This window comes from Psammomys obesus, unplaced genomic scaffold (genome assembly GCF_907164565.1).
Source record: "Psammomys obesus unplaced genomic scaffold, mPsaObe1.curated_primary_1811, whole genome shotgun sequence".
Classification (NCBI taxonomy): domain Eukaryota; kingdom Metazoa; phylum Chordata; class Mammalia; order Rodentia; family Muridae; genus Psammomys; species Psammomys obesus.
Window position 1 is genome coordinate 4,295,691 of NW_026585686.1, and position 15,827 is coordinate 4,311,517.

The window sequence follows — 15,827 nt, forward strand, 5'->3', positions numbered from 1 at the left end:
AAGGTGGCTTTGGATTTGCCCTAAAAGCATAACTATGAAATGAACAGAATGGTGCTGGTAGGGACTGTAGGTGGGCACAGCACGGTGAGAAAATGACAGAAACAGAGCTGGAGCTCAGATGCGATAGAGGTCTGAGCAGCAACCTTGCAGCCCCTCCTCCACAGTTCAACTTCATTCATCTACCCAGAGGACCTTGGGAGAACTTTTCAACTTTATCTGAAGTCTGGGTCTCTCAGACAGGCTGGAGAGTTTCTCTTTTATTGTATAACAAATGGCAAGAACAGAACTAATTCCCTCCCCTTTCTAAAGATTATTCTGCATATTTACTTTGGGAACCATCTTCCTCCCCCTGTACACTCAAACACTCATTAAGAAAAAAAAAAGAAAAAAGGGTGCTTATATGCCTAGGACATTTCAGCTAGCCGGCTCAGGGTAGGGGGCCTTGCATGAAGATCTTGTCGGTTTTTGTTAGGATTTTCTTTGCTCTTGAGTTGACATGTCCATGGGCTGGCTTTGAAAAGAGGAAAAGATGGAAATGGAAAGATGGAAAGGGGCATAAATGAGCTCTGAACATTTCTACTTGCTAAGCCCAGGTTCTCTCTTATTATTGTCTCTTCAACAAAGAAGCCAGCAACTCTTCTTGCCTCTTCTGTGTCTGAGATGAATCAAGTGAGAAATAGTCCCAAGTGTTTTTTGTTGTTGTTGTTGTTGTTAATTTTATTTATACTGTGTATGGGTGTTCGATCTCCATGTAGTCTCTGCATCCCATGCAAGCCTGGTGTCCCTGGAGGTCAGAAGAGAACACCAGATCCCATAGAGTTCTAGATGGTTGTGAGCCACCAAGTTCATGCTGGGAACTGAACTAGGGTCTTCTGTTAAGAGCAGCAAGTGCTCTTAACTATTGAGCCACTGCTCTAGCCCTGGGCCCAAGTTTTTGTCACTGTGTCCCTCTTTTCTGACAGACACTGATTTATATTTGACGATGGTGGTTGCTAGATGCTTGGCTACAGCTTGTCCCTTGGAACAGACAGAGATAAAGAGGCTGAAAAAGATGAAAGGGCCCAAAGGACCTGTGAGAACAAGGGAACATGACCTGACATTGTCTGAGCATAAGCCAAGGATCCCAGGGACCCTGATGTACTAGAATCAACCTGAAATAAAGTATCACCTGAACTGCCTAACAAAGGCTTCAGATAGATGTTCTAGAAAGTCCTGAAGACAGTAAGGGAGTTTAGCTTGCATGTCACATTAGAAGGCTGGAGCTATTCCGAACTTTGTGGGAGAGTCTAAAGTCCTCTACTCTAGAATTTCCCATCACCCAGGCCAACTTTCCCAGCTTTAGCTCATGCCTTCTCTGCCCTCTTCTCCCTTGCCTTAACCAAGAGGTCTGCCACTTGACAGGGTTGTGAACACTGCCCTGTCCATTCTTCTGCCTTCCGGAGGCTTGGCTCAATTGTGTTTCACTTGTGCTATAATCTGAAAAACAACACAATGCTGAAGGTCAGCTGCTAAAGTGAGAGGTCTTGTTGACAGGCTCAGTGGTTAAGGAAAGGTCTCTTTATGGAGTTTTCCCAGAAATGACTTCAGAGGTAACAACTGACTGTGCTAGTGTGTAGCTCAGTGCTAGAGCTTTCACCCAGAGTTCATGCTGCCCTGGGTTTGATCCCCAGCGCTGCAAAAACAAGTTTCACATACTCACATATGTAGCTTCCTACTCACACACGCACCTTAGCACACATTCATGTATGTGAAGATAGGGAAGGTCACAGCCTCTCTGGGTCAACAGACTCAACTTTAGGTCATTTGTAAAGAAGGAGACTGCTTTGGCCTGCACAGATGCAGGTTTAATCTTTGCAGAAAATGTGTGCTTATGTAAAGAATCAAAGAAGATAATAGTTGCAGCCTATGTCACAGGCGTGGACTAATCTTTGATTAAATAATGATATTCAGATGACATTTCTTGGCAACTGGCAAACCAGCTGGAAAAATAAGTCATAATTTCCACAGAGGATAGACTGTTTTGCCATCCAAATCTGGACAAGTACAAACAGCAAAGGTTCTAAATACATAGGAATAAAAGGTCCCCAAACTCTGCCTCCTAAAAGGCTCCCTTTTCTCCACTCACAGATAATGCCCCTACTGGATTACAGTTGTGTCTTAGCATAGGTGGAAATAATGTATTTTCTAGCATTTTACTTGTCTGTCCCTTATTCTGGGATACATGACTTTGACAACTTCTAGTCTATTTCCTCAGTTTTTGGATGAAGAGACTATGTTTGAGAGAGCTGAGGACACCAAGCAGGAGATGGCTTGACTCTTCATCCCAGTGCTCTTCAAAGTGCACTCTCACTGGAATTGGTATGTGCAAGGTACATGTGTGTGTGCCATCAGAGTTATGGGAAAATGTGAATGTTGGTTTTAGGCAGATACAATCCTGTAGTAAAGAGATGGAGAGAGTAGTACGGGGAAGGGGCCATGGAAAACACAAGAAAGGTGCTGCTTCATGGAGTCTTTTCTGCCCTTAGACTGGAATAAGGTAAGTGGAAGAAGAAACTCTCAATCTAGATGAGAATAGACTAAGCAAAGTGGCCATCCAGGGTGAAGGATGAGAAATTCTTATTGTGTCCTCATACTTCTCTTTTCTCCTAACTCTTGGTGATATGCTGCTTGGACAAATTCAGTAGGAGCCTATGACATGGCCCATCACCATGGAGGGGAAGGCTGGAGTGATTGTGTTGGGAGGGACAGAGCAGCAGAGCCTCCAGCTAGATCTCCAGTACCTCCAGTTTCTCAGGTCTGTAGCTGGGGACAAGAGGCCCAGCTTACTGATCGGTTTTTCTCATCTGTGTGATAGTTATAACCTCATGTCCTTGAGGGGGGCAATGATGCTGGAAACTGCTGTATGTAAAGCTCCAAGCTGCACATCTAGTGCTTCATTCTGGATCTCTTCACAGCAACACAGAAGCTCCTGCATGACGTGGCCAGCTTCCCAGAACTACACCCAACCCTTGTGAAGTCCATGCTCAGGAATCCCGATTCTTAAGATTAGTGACAAGGAACTCAGCAGGTAACGAACAAAATTATGCCATTGCTCACCATGCCACAACTCATAAAATGGAGACATCTGAGAACAGCTAGACTGGCTGTGTCCACTAGGACCCTTAGTTGCAAGCAGCAGAAACTGCATTTCGATTGTCTGAGCAGAAAGAGAAGTGTTTGAACTAGTACTTAGTGACTCTTAAAGGTTGGAAAATGCCAGAAAGTCTGTGTAGCATAAAGCTGTGATAATAGTAGGTAGGTCAAACAAATGTCCCTTCCCCATCATGAACTATGGTTATGTTCAAGATCCAATAATATAAAAATATTAAATAATGTAGTCATGGGGCTGTGGTTTATCACCATAGTAAGAAGTCTAAAAAGATATAAAGGTATACTCCAAAATGAACATGGGTCAATGGTACAGATTTGTAGCTGCAGCTCCTCAGAAAGCCTGAAGCAGAGAATTTTGAGTTTAAGGCCAGCCTGGACAACTTAATGAATCTGTCCCTACTTGTCTGTCTGTCTCTGTCTCTGTTTCTTTTTCTCTCTGTCTGCCTCTGTCTCTCTGTCTCTCTCTTAAAGAAAAAAGGACTGGTCACATAGTTCAGTGATAGAGAGTTTACCCAGAATGCCTGCGATGTGGGACTCAATTCCCAGCACAGGGAAAGAAAAATGATAAGGATTGTTAAAAGAGAGCTTATTTTGTCTTATATTCTAAATATGTTATGACTTTTATAATAAAAGCAAATGTTTAAAACAGCAAAATGATGTAGATATTCAGAACATGTAAAAATCTTTAGTGTGGGTTGAAATTCCCTTGTTTCAGTTCTTCTTTTAAAGTTCAGTGGTTTCCTTTCCTTCCAAGTGTCCTGAGCTCCAGTGTATCCTGGAGGCCTGGTAGGGAACCAGGAGTGACATTGTGCAAAACATTCTAAAACCCACCTTCACTCTGAGGAGCAGAAAGATTAGAAGCAAAAGTAATGGGGCATTTGTGGAGTGTTGTTGTTTTCTTACATATTATTTCAGAAAGTCCCTCACGCTAATGAACATAAACAACCTTTCCCAAAATGGACCTGAACCCTGACACTGGTTGTCAGTGGGGTGGGATGAGAAATGTTTAGGGCAGTTTTGAAATTCCATGTTGAAGGCTAGAGAGATGGCTCAGAGGTTAATAACACTGCTTCTTCCAAAGGTCCTGCGTTCAATTCCCAGCAACCACATGGTGGCTTATAACCATCTACAGTGAGATCTGGTGCCCTCTTCTGGTATGCAGGCAGATGCTGTATAAATAATAAATAAATAAATCTTAAAAAAAAAAAGATAGAAAGAAATTCCATATTGAACCTTACCAAAAGCAAATTCCCTCAGATCAAGAGTATTGCTTTTCCCTAAAGTGACTCTGAACGACAAAGAAAAGGCATCAAACACAAATACATATGTGTACATACACACGTTATACATATCCACACACATGTGTACATACATAAACTTGTACATACACACAAACACACAAGCTGGTTACACAGGAAGGAGTAGAAAATCCCCTGAACCCCTTCAATCTCACACTCAGCGGGTACAGGGGAGCTAAACCTGCCTCCCATTAGCATTCTAGTTTTACCACTGTTGGCTGCCTGTGTGGGCCACAAAAAGTGGCCCACATGGTACTCTTGGCTTGTGGCTGACAGTTGGTGGCTGTGGTTCATAAACCGGGCCCCCAGGTACCTGGGATGTTCATACAAAATTATTGTGCAAACCAACTTGAGTCTGTCACCTGGAATTATGACCTGTAAACACAGACCTAGCATACAAACAGGAAATCACAACTCAGTAGCTCCATATGTGGAAAAGACATGGAAGGACTGGCCATCTGTGGGCACCACACCATGAACCATCAGGCCATGAACCCCTTTTAGGCATGCAGGCTGAGATTCTTTAAGGATCCCCTCAAATCACCCCCTGTTCCTCAGCATATCCTTAAAGAAATCATAAGTAGGTCAAACTGGCCTTAAGAAGAGTGCGCTGGACCCTGGCACCTTTTTATTTGCCCACACCTGTCCAGGTGTCCCTCAGCCCATTGCACCCATCCCGGAGGATGAGACTGGCTGCTGGTGCTGAGATGACTCGGGGAGCTGCCTCACTAAGATATGCAGCATGGCTGTGCCTGGGTCTTGGCATCACCAGTGCTGAGCAGGGAGCTGAGTGACCTGTGACTTTGGCCTTCAGTTGTCCATGAGATAGGCACAAAAGTACCGTGATAGCCATGTCTACGCTAAGCCATTCGGTTAACATTCTCTTCCAGTCGGGAGGGTCACCATCCCGTCCTGCTCCAGCTACATGTGGCCCTGGAGTGCTACAGTAGAAGTGTGGCTCAGGTGGGACTTCTTGGTAGTATCATTGTCTATGAGTCACCTACATTGGATTGGAACTTTTCAGCGATGTGGCTCTCAGGGGTCAGCCATGCTCCTGTAAGTAAGCCCAACAAGTTTCTTTGTTCAGCAAGCCGTACTTGAGTGTTCTTTGCTCTATTGGCTCATCAAAGGACAATATGAGGTGAATAATAGGGAATACCCAATGTGTAGTTTAGGGAGTCAACCTGAGTCATCATCACCTGATTCTCATTTTCTTTTTGCATGTGTGCATTCTGACCTCAACCTCCTCAGATCTGTTGATTCTAAGGTGAGGACCTGCTAGGGTGGGTGCACTGGGCCTGTCTCTTCTGTACAGGGGTGTTGACTTCTGTTGTCACAATACTCTAATCCATTACAGCCTGTGGTCTTCTCGGCCTCCTCCTGGCAGGCTAGCGTTTCAGAACGGGCATAGGTGTAGTAGCTCCACTGAAACTCAGCTGGGTGTCTGAACTCCAGAGACACCTGTGGTCTGCACGCTGCTGAGGTCATGTAGACAATCTTGGTCAAACAAATGGCAGACTGTTCAGAGGTGGCTTTTCTTCAGGCACAGAGGATCAGGATCAATCTTTGGAGGGAGTAGATTTTCCTGAGGGTCAGGTTCAGTTGGCAGAGTAGTCCATAGATGAGCTTAGACTACAAGAAGAATGAGCGCAGATTCTCATTACCTAGAAGTCAGCCAGCTGTGATTAGGAAAAAGGGAGTAGGAAAGGGAAGGCCATTTGTAAATGAGCGGTACATCTGTATTCATCTGATGCCACACCGGCCCTCTGGGCCTCCCTTAATGAACCACATCTGTTATGGTCTCTCTCCAGTCCATATCGTGTACCTTCTCTGTGCCAGTCAATAGAAAGGCACTTGCTGTAGGTGCCCCTGTCTCTAAGAACGTCACTATTTCTTTGGGAAGGAAGATAAACAGGTACCTGCCATGATGCCCCTAACTGTTGAATGTTCACCACGCATCAGCCGTGTTTGTAGAGCGTCCCCATGCATCCATTCATCTCACTGCAACCTTCTGATACAGGCAAGTATATAGACAAGCCAGTGGAGGCTCCAGAACCTGATCGACTTGCCCCCGGCAGCTAAGCAGGAAGAGCTCAGATTTGAAGCCATGGTGGCTTAACTCTAGAGACCCTCAGCTCTTCACATAGTGGTAAGGTCTACAAAAAGATATGAATTAAATGCCACAAGAACCTCACTCTTCGCATTTAAAAACTGTTAGTTGATATTCCATTGAAACAGAAGCCCCAAATGGAAGGCACACTTTGTTTGCCTTGATCTTCTTTTCTTCCCCTCTGTTATTCCTACCTTGCTTTTATAAAAGTAGTGCTAGCCTGTTACTCCAAAGTAGGAACCTTAAGGTTGTCTTTCCTCTTCCTCCTCCCTTTTGAAGCATCAGTATGGTGGCCGAGTTGACTAAGCTCCAATATAAGTATAATGTGTGGCCTCTCTTCACATCTGCTCTGGCCCCTGACCTCTTGCCAGGATGACTTCCCCAATAGTCTCCCATTCTCCACTTCAGTATGCCCTTCAGATTGTTGATTCCTTACCTAGTCTACCCTGGTCCAACAGTAAAGCCTTCATGAAGGGCTGTAGACAAATCTATCATGATGGGTCTGTCTGTGCTTTTGACAGGATCATCCTGACTGGGATTAGGAAATGACAAGGCAGAGCCAGAGGTCAGTTGTGTGCACCAGGAACTGTAGTGTGTCTCAAACATTAATACCCGTGTGAATCACTTGGGCTCACTGTGCAAGTGCAGCCCCAGATTCTGTGGCTCTGGAGCAAGGACAGGGTCTGCGTTTCTAATGAGTTCCCAGGTGGCTCGGATCCTTCAGTAATAGGGGTGTTAGCAGAACTCAGACCAAAGGCGGGGGTTTCTTTAGTCTGCAGCAAGATAAGAGGAACTGTCTCAACAACAAGAACACGTTTTTGACACCAGGAATAGGCTAGACTGTGCTAATGCTTGTTTTGCAGTAGCTTGCAACCTGCAGGGCTCTCTTTCACCACTGTGAAACTGCCCAGCACCAGGCAGGGCCACCCTGGGGAAGAACTTACCACGACTGGCCCTTCCTAGTGCAGGGGTGGGGTGGGGGTGGGAATGCAACTTATCCTTTAGTCCATGTTCTAAAGTTATTCCTCCCCCAAGCAGGAGGAAACGTGAGGGGCGTTAGGGACCGGAGGAGAAGGAAAGATTTAGAATCAGTGCTGTGTTTTTCCAGTGGTAACTTTTCCTGAAAACCAAGCCCAGACTAGGTCCCTGCCATTGCTTGTCCCCAGCCCCTGGCCTATTTCTAAAAAACAGGTGCTATGATCAGAGTCACCGAGAGAGCTTCTGCAGCAGGACAGGGAGATTCCAACGTGGTGGCTGGAATTCTCCACGCTAGCAGCCATTGACAACAGAACCCACAGATATCAAGGGTCTGGAAGGCTTGACCAGAAGTTATTGTCCTAATCGGAGACCAATAGGAGAGGGAAGCTCCATGTGGTGGGAAGCCATGGAGGAGTCCCCCTACATGCAGACCTGTGTGACCGTATATTACACAACCAAAAAGGCTAGCTCTAAGGATGGGCATATACAATAGGCATTCCTCATCTGAAATGCGTGGGACCAAAAGTGTTACAAATTTCATTTTGTTTATGACTTGTGGAATATATTTAGAGAGATAATAAGGTGTCGTAGCAATGAGAGCCAAGTCTAAACAGGAAATTTGTATGTTTTCATATATACCTATGCACATAGTGTGAGTGTAATTTTTAATAGCATCTTCAGTGAACTTGTCTTTACTACAGTTCCGGTGAGATCAAATGAAGAGTTTTCCATTGTGGCAGTCTGGCTGTTTGCCACTCTGGCACCACAGCACCTTTCTCTTCCTCCTCTTCTTCGCTGTTCCACCATTCAGAAACTTTGAAAGGGCTGCTGTGGCCTGAATGCATCTACTTCCTTCTTTGGAAGAGGAGAGCAACATGGACAGGGAATGGGGAACATCTTTCTGTCCTGGGGCTCCTCCTGAGACAGTGCCTTCATACCCTTGTTCTCTTCAATGCCTTGAAAACCAGAACAGGGAGGCTGTGAGAAGAAATGAGTCAGCAGCTCGTGTCCTATCCTTGCCTCTCCCCCTTACCCCAGGGAAAGAATACCTCAGTTCCCAAACTCTCTGAGTCAGGAAGGTCGCCATGAGGACATCTGCCTGTTTGTCTAAAGCATGCCAAGCAAGAAACAGCTGCTGAGAAGAGCCCAGGAGGCATCACTTCCGGTCTGCTATGGGACCAGAGCAGTCCAGGTGCAACCCTTGCCCTTCTTCAATTCCTGCCACTCTGCACAGGAGGCTTTAGCACACAGAAGGCCTTGGCTACCTGCTTCCATTCCAGAGACCCAGACTAGGGCCCCAGAGAAGCTCTGTTAGCATCTTCTCCAAGAATGCTAAGCATCAGAGATATCAGAAAGGAGGCAGGGATGGAGCATCCCAAACCTTGGAGGGATAGAGTGCTGGCCCATTGGGAGGGACAGAGAACTGTCCCAGTGTCCAAGTCCCTGTGGACTGTGCCAGTGACCTCAGGAAAACATTTTCACCTTGTTACCCTTTGGGCCCCAGTTTTCTCATGTTAAATGTGCCCCCATTTCCCTGTCAGAATAAATGCATTTCTTCCAGTGACCCAGAAGCCTATGATACATAATTTAATCTGGACACTTCAACTACACTATGCTTGGCTAATTATGTATCTGACTCTCCCTATAGGCCATCAATGTCTTAAGGCAGGAGGCACCTTTCAGTCTCCCCTGGTGCCCTTTAACCCGAGCCTCCATCATCTTGCCTTGGTTGCTTGAATGCACTAGGACATTTTAACACACCAGAAACAGCTACTTTTCACACATGTATTAAGATGCCCACATTGCATAGCTACCTACTGCAATGCCTGTGAATAGATAATCTTTACCCCATGTAGGACCAGAGTACAGTAATTAGAAATGTGCTATGTGCCACGGGTCTCTGTTCCATACCTCCCCCTATTGCTGCTGAATTATTTTCTGATAATAGCTGAGTGGTGTCCTGTTGACCTACGAACCCCGCAGTGCTCCAAATGAGTAGCATCTCTCAGCAGAGATAAGGAGGGTTTTGTCCAGATTGAGGAGGTGATACCAGTGCCGGGCGTTGGAAAGAGGTGTGAGCTGCAGACCAGATATGAGGGAAGCATGTGAGGGTAAAGAAGGTGAAGAAATTGTTAGAGGCAGCACTTGCTTCCGAGACTCCGTGAGAAGAGAGGAAAGACGTGGAGTCCTCAGAACACATGTCAAGCTCTTCTCAAGGCTGACTTTTGATGGCATTTATTGGTGCCACGGCTTTGCACTGTGAGCGGATGGGGATTGTGTGACCTTGAGGCTGAATATCCCAATGTGACTGTATTCGGCGACAGAACCATTACAGTGGCAATGTTAAGTGAGGTCATAAGGCCGAGGTCTTTAATACCACAGAGATTTTCCTCTACATGTGCACAGAGGAAAGGCATCGTGAGGGCCTGGCGAGCAGGCGGCCACCTGCAAGTCAGGCGTCACCAGAAACCGACCCTGCTGCCACCTTGATTAGACATCCAGCTCCAGACTGTGAGAAAACAAACATCTGCTGTTTGAGCCGCCAGTCTGTGGTAGCCTGCTGTGACAACCACGCTGACTAATACCATTGGACTCTTTGTGAACACTGTCTGTCATGCCCCTGCCCCAGGGGAGGGCCAGAAGTCACAGTGCACAGGCTGAGAAGCAGGCTCTATCTAAAAGGGGGGGTCATAAGCAGCCAGTGAGTGAAGGCAGCACCAGCTCTCTCTCTCTCTCTCTCTCTCTCATCAGGAAGAGGGGCCAGACAGTGACTAATTCTCACACAGGAATTTTGTCATTCCTGCCCACCCTGTCATAGAGAAACAAGAAAGATACTTAATCAGGGGGCAGTATTCAGATGACTTAGTATATGGCAGAACAGCCCCAGGGACCAGCATTTAGCAGCACTGAGAGCACTAGTTCTTGGTACTTGGAGTTCCTGAGTGCCATGAGAACCTTGTGTGTGTCAGTATGTGGGTACACGCTCTCTGGTCCAGAACCCAAATGGAAAAAAAAGAACAGAGCAGGGCCACTTAGAAACAGAGGTAGGGGCCAAGACCAGGCTTGCTGCAAGGACGCTGTTGGGCACTGTGTCTACTTACCTCTGGGCAGCTGGTCTGGAGTCTCCACAGCCCCAAGTGTTATAGGGATGTTGCTGTAGATGCAGGACACCTGCCTTCCTCCCCTGTATCTCTCTTCAGCACTGTGAGCCAACCATCACTCAAAAGCCCACTCTGGCCTCATAATTTATATATATATATATATATATATATATATATATATATATATATATATATATATATATATATATATATATAAATAAATATATATTTATATATATAAATATATATTTATATATATATAAATATATATATAAATATATCCTCACAATTTCTGGCCCTGAGTTGAACTGCCTATGTGATTCGTGGCTCTCTAAATGAATGTCTCTGTCCCCGGATAAGGTTGGCTGGGGGTTCCTGCATTATCAGATCAGGGACACTAAAAGAAACAATCTGTGGTCTGCCCAGAGACTGTTGATCTCATACACTGTTGATCAATGTGCCCTGTCCCCACTTCTGCATGCCTTTATTCCCTCTAATGCTGATTGCCATGCCCTGTTCTTTTGTTCTCCATTACACAAGGGCATTGTTTCTGTTGGTGCCTTCTCTAGAGCCCAACAGGAGCTGCTAGGTTCTGCCTGCTTACATTTGGCCACTGTGTATATGTGATCCTATGGAAAGCAAAAGAAGAAACTATCAAGAGAGCTGACTTGGAAAAGCTTCATTAGAGGCCTTCCTCAAGCTCGAACAATGGCTGGGTTTTGGAGCGTTCCCCCACTGGTTTGGTTCATTTCAGTCAGAAGGGAATATCATGAACAGAGTGGCTTTTAAAGCATAGAAATTAACTTCTCAATTGTGGGGTTGAGGTGGGCCAAGAAGGCCGAGACCAATTTGCAGGCAGATTCAGATTGGGTGAGAGGGCCACTTCCTGATTCACAGGGGCCATTTTCCACCCGTCCTTGGTGGAATGGATTGAATGAGCACTCTCCATCTGGAAGGACACTAAGCCACTCTCCTGAGCTTGTGGAGACCCTAAATACTACCACTTCACGAGTTAGGATCTCAACTACGGGCAACACCAACAGCCACTTTCCTGAGTTATCCTGCAGTGTTAAACTATGTTTAAAAATCCCGGTCCAGTCTATTATATCACCAAAGATTCTCACTGCCCCACCGGTCCCAGCTGAGCTCAGCTCTAAGCAGTAGAGGGGACTACAGGGAACTTTACTCTTTCTCCTTCCTCCTTTTCTACCAAGAGAAAAGAATGGACATTCTCTCTGTCTAATTGATTATGGTGTGGCAATGGGAACCATGGTTCCTAGGTAGAAATGTTGGCTCCATCTTCTGGAATACATTTTTCCCCCCAGTGGATCCTTCAGGGTCCCCTGCTGTGCCTTTCTTTGGCATGGCAGACACAGCACATGTTCTACAATGTGCCCTTCTCTCTGGGCCACCTCCATCCTTTTCCCTGTCTTGCCTCTAGCAGGGAGACCTCTTAGCTGGAGATCTTGTCAAGACTAGACCCATCCTACTGAAGCTTTGTCTGTGTCCTCCCTCTGCTGTCATTCTTTCTCTGTCCCCTCTCCAGGCTAGACTTCTTCAGATTTCTCCAGATAGAGGTCAGCACAGCCGAATGTTTCCCAGTCAAGGCTTTCAGGGCAGCTTTTGCCATGGGCTCACTCAACTTCATTGCTGATGGCATGAAGACTATTTCTGCAGGATTTGGCCAGAGCTGAAGTCAGTTTCTTCCTATGGGAAGCCCTCAGATCTGGCTGTGACTGGGGAGTCCCTCTCTCTGCTGTGGAGCCTGGGATCATGGTAGGGTCACTTCCTCTCAGGATTCATCCAATCAGTCTGTCACCAGTCCATCTCTGTGGCTTGGAGAAAGTAGGTGGCCTAAAGGACCACTGTTCTTCAAGCTTGCTGCCTGAGGGATATGAAGAATATGCACCCTCCCAAGTATTTTTTTAAGTAGCTATCTAAAGGTTTTGTTCTCAGTACAGCCTCCTTAGATATTTACAAAGTATGTAATTTCTGGTATGTTGAACTTATGTTTTAGAATTTTTCATCAATATCCTTTTAAAAATTTTTTTTGAGAGGAGGACTCCGAAGATAATAATGAAAGCTAACCTGCTAAATCAGAACTTTTATTTAAAAAATGAAAATTGGGCTTTCTTTTTTCAATTTAATTATCCATACTTTTGATGCCCTGAAGACGTCTGCATTCTGACGGCAAGATAGGTGGGCAGATGGACTGATGGGCAGTTGGGCAGCTGGGGTGGGGTGTGAACAGATAGCCTGATGGAAAAGTGGGCAGGTGGGCAAGTAAGGAGGTGGGCAGGAGAGCAGGCTGGGAGGTGAGAGGTGGGCAGGCAGAGGTGGACAGGCAGGAGGACGGCAGGCGGGAAGAGCAGGGTTTTGTGAGGATGCTCTGCTTGTATTAAATAGTCCTTCTGTCGATTCATGCTAGATTCTTTCTTGGAATCCTGTGCATGGTGGGGTTTACAACCAAGGGAAATGGAAAAGGCAGCTTCAAGATGGTTGGGACCTTTATTTTGTGGGAAACTCGAAACCGCCAGTATGTGCCTAGGCAGATTGGCTTTAGGAAAGGCTGTTTAAGGAAGAGTGGCTAGAAAACAGTGTCCTCCAGGTGATGTAGGCGCAGCAGTTTTGGGAAAGTGTGGGTGCCTAGGGGAGCCCCATTGGAAGTCTACTGGCCTAATGGTGGCTGGACCTTCTCTGGTCCTTTGGCAGGTGCTGCTCAGGTGGCCTGACACTGCTAGACAGAATTTGATGCCTTAGCACCCTCAGCCTAGAACAGAGCTCTCTTTTGAGTCTGGGATGATAGGAAAGTCCTCTCTGAGCATCTTGTTTGGCTCACAAAGGGCTGAGTAAAGCCTATGGACCACAATCCCACATCAGTGGAGAGAGAACCGATCATCAGAGTCTCTGCTTCCATTGTGTCTGCTCCTGCTCCTCCCTGTGTGGGAAGGGGTGTGATGGGGAATTCTGGGCTGAGCAACCATTTCCGTTTGGTCAGGGCTTTGGTGTGGGCGGCAGAGGGAGACACAGCTGGCCAGCAGGGGCTGGGGGATGTCTCTGAGGAACAGGGCCTGGGACAGGGCAGCGTGTGTCAGCCAAGTGGAATCCCGAAGGCCCCATTTTCAAAGCCATTTTCAGGGCTGAGCTATTTCTTTGTCCACACTTGAGGACCCCCCACTTGCCGCCTCAGCCTGGGAAAATGTGTGCAGCCAGGGCCACCACCACCGTGGCCTCTAGAAGCAGTGGGAGTGGAGCAGGCAGCTGCTCCTTACTGAGCCTCCAAGGAATTGGCTGTCTGGCTCATCACCAACCTCATGCTGGAGTTGGCCTCTGCCTGGGTGGTGAGAGTGAATAGGACGAAGATGTGCTTGATCCAATTGCCCTGCCATGCTTCTTGGTCACTCACCATAGGGGAGGGGATGTGGGATGCGTGTCCTGGGTGCCACTCTCTGCACTTATTCTTGAAGTGTTTACTTAGGATTGCAGGATCTTGGGAAGCACCTTAACCACTCCAGGCCTCAATCTCCTCTCCAGAAGTAGATCTGACATTTAGGATTAAGTGAATAAAGTGAGACCAAGAGTGCTGAGTGCTCTGGCTCTCCACATGTGCCCATCATGTTTCTGAGGTGCAGATGTCTGTGGGTCCTCCTTGGTCCAATGTGCTGATCCCCCCTCCCATACACACTTATGCCCTGAACAGAGACTAAGGTACCCATGGCAGTGTGTATCCTGTGGAACCAATCAAGATCTATGGGCTTCCTTGGGGTTGGGAATGAGAGCAGAGAAGGAAGGAGCTGAACTGTGGTCTAGCAGAGGGGCTATTCGGTCTGAGACTGAGATTCCGTGGTGACCCAAGACTCTCTGCCAGGCTCTACCCCACCACACACTGTGCCAGGCAGTACCTGTGAAGCTTCAGGGGAGGGCTTATCACACCTCCTCTGATTCCATGGCTACCTCAGGAGACAGACTCAGTAGGCCTAGGGAGAAGACCTGGGGCACTGTGAATGAGGTCTTTGTCCCAAAAGCCATCCTCATGGTGGTCAGTTACAAGGACTGAAAATGCTAAAAACATAGTATTTGTAAAGTACTAGAATTTTATTTATTTATGTTCAATTGCATTTTTTGGGGTTGTTTGTTTGTTTTGGTTTTTGAGAGCGCTTCTTTCTTGCTGCATAACTCAGGCTGGTTTTGGACTAGAGATTCTTCTGCCTTCACCTCCTGAGTTCTAGGCTTCAGGGCCATTATCTCCATGCCTAGACTAGCATTGGTACTTTATTCAGAACCTGGAACTCTTCACATGCTGGTTACTGTGAGTGGTATTAATGTGTGTCACCTACAAGTTCCTATGTTTCCATATGTCAGATGCTAAGCTGTCTGGAGACAGCTGAAGAGGAGCCATTGTGTCTGGCCTTTGGAAGGCTTGCATAGGGACCTCACCACAAGTCAGATGAGGTACTTACAAGATTCTCAACGCAGTGTCCCGGCTGTAGAGTGCTGGGCAATTAGACCACCTATGGATCTCAGAAGAATGGTGGTGATGAAATGTACAAGTGTCAGGTGACAGGTGGAGGGGTAGGTTTGCTCCCTTCTTACCCTTGTAGTCCTGTGATGATCAGAGGCAGGTGTGCAGCAGCCACAGCAAGCAGATTAGAGAGGCCTGTGCCACTCTCCCAAAAGCTAGTCTTACCGTTAAAATCCATACGTCATGAGCTAAAGCAAATGCTAGGCATGGGGAAATTGGAATTCTTCAGCTTGGACTAGATCCATCACCTTCCATATCAGGTACTTCAGCTGCAGATCAGACTCATCACCTTCCAGTTCCGTGGGCTCTCAGTCATATTAGAGGCACCACTGATAGCATCAAACGCAACTCTGATTGAATCAGAAACTGCACCTCACCTGGGAAATCATCCAAATATTCCCCGCATTACAAGCTTGCAACGGCGGTCTTCATGATATGCTTAACAGAGGATGTGTTAGAGCCACTGTGACATTTGAACAATTATCTGCAGAAACCAGCTCAGTACACTCATCACTAGAGCTGGACATACACCCAGACACACACCCTTCCCTTTGCACCACCCCCTAGCCAGCTTCACAACATGCTGAGGTGAGCAAGGGGCCCAGGTCACAACCCAGGAGACACTGATGGGAAGTCTCAGCCAAAGTCCAGATGTGGCACAGCCGGCA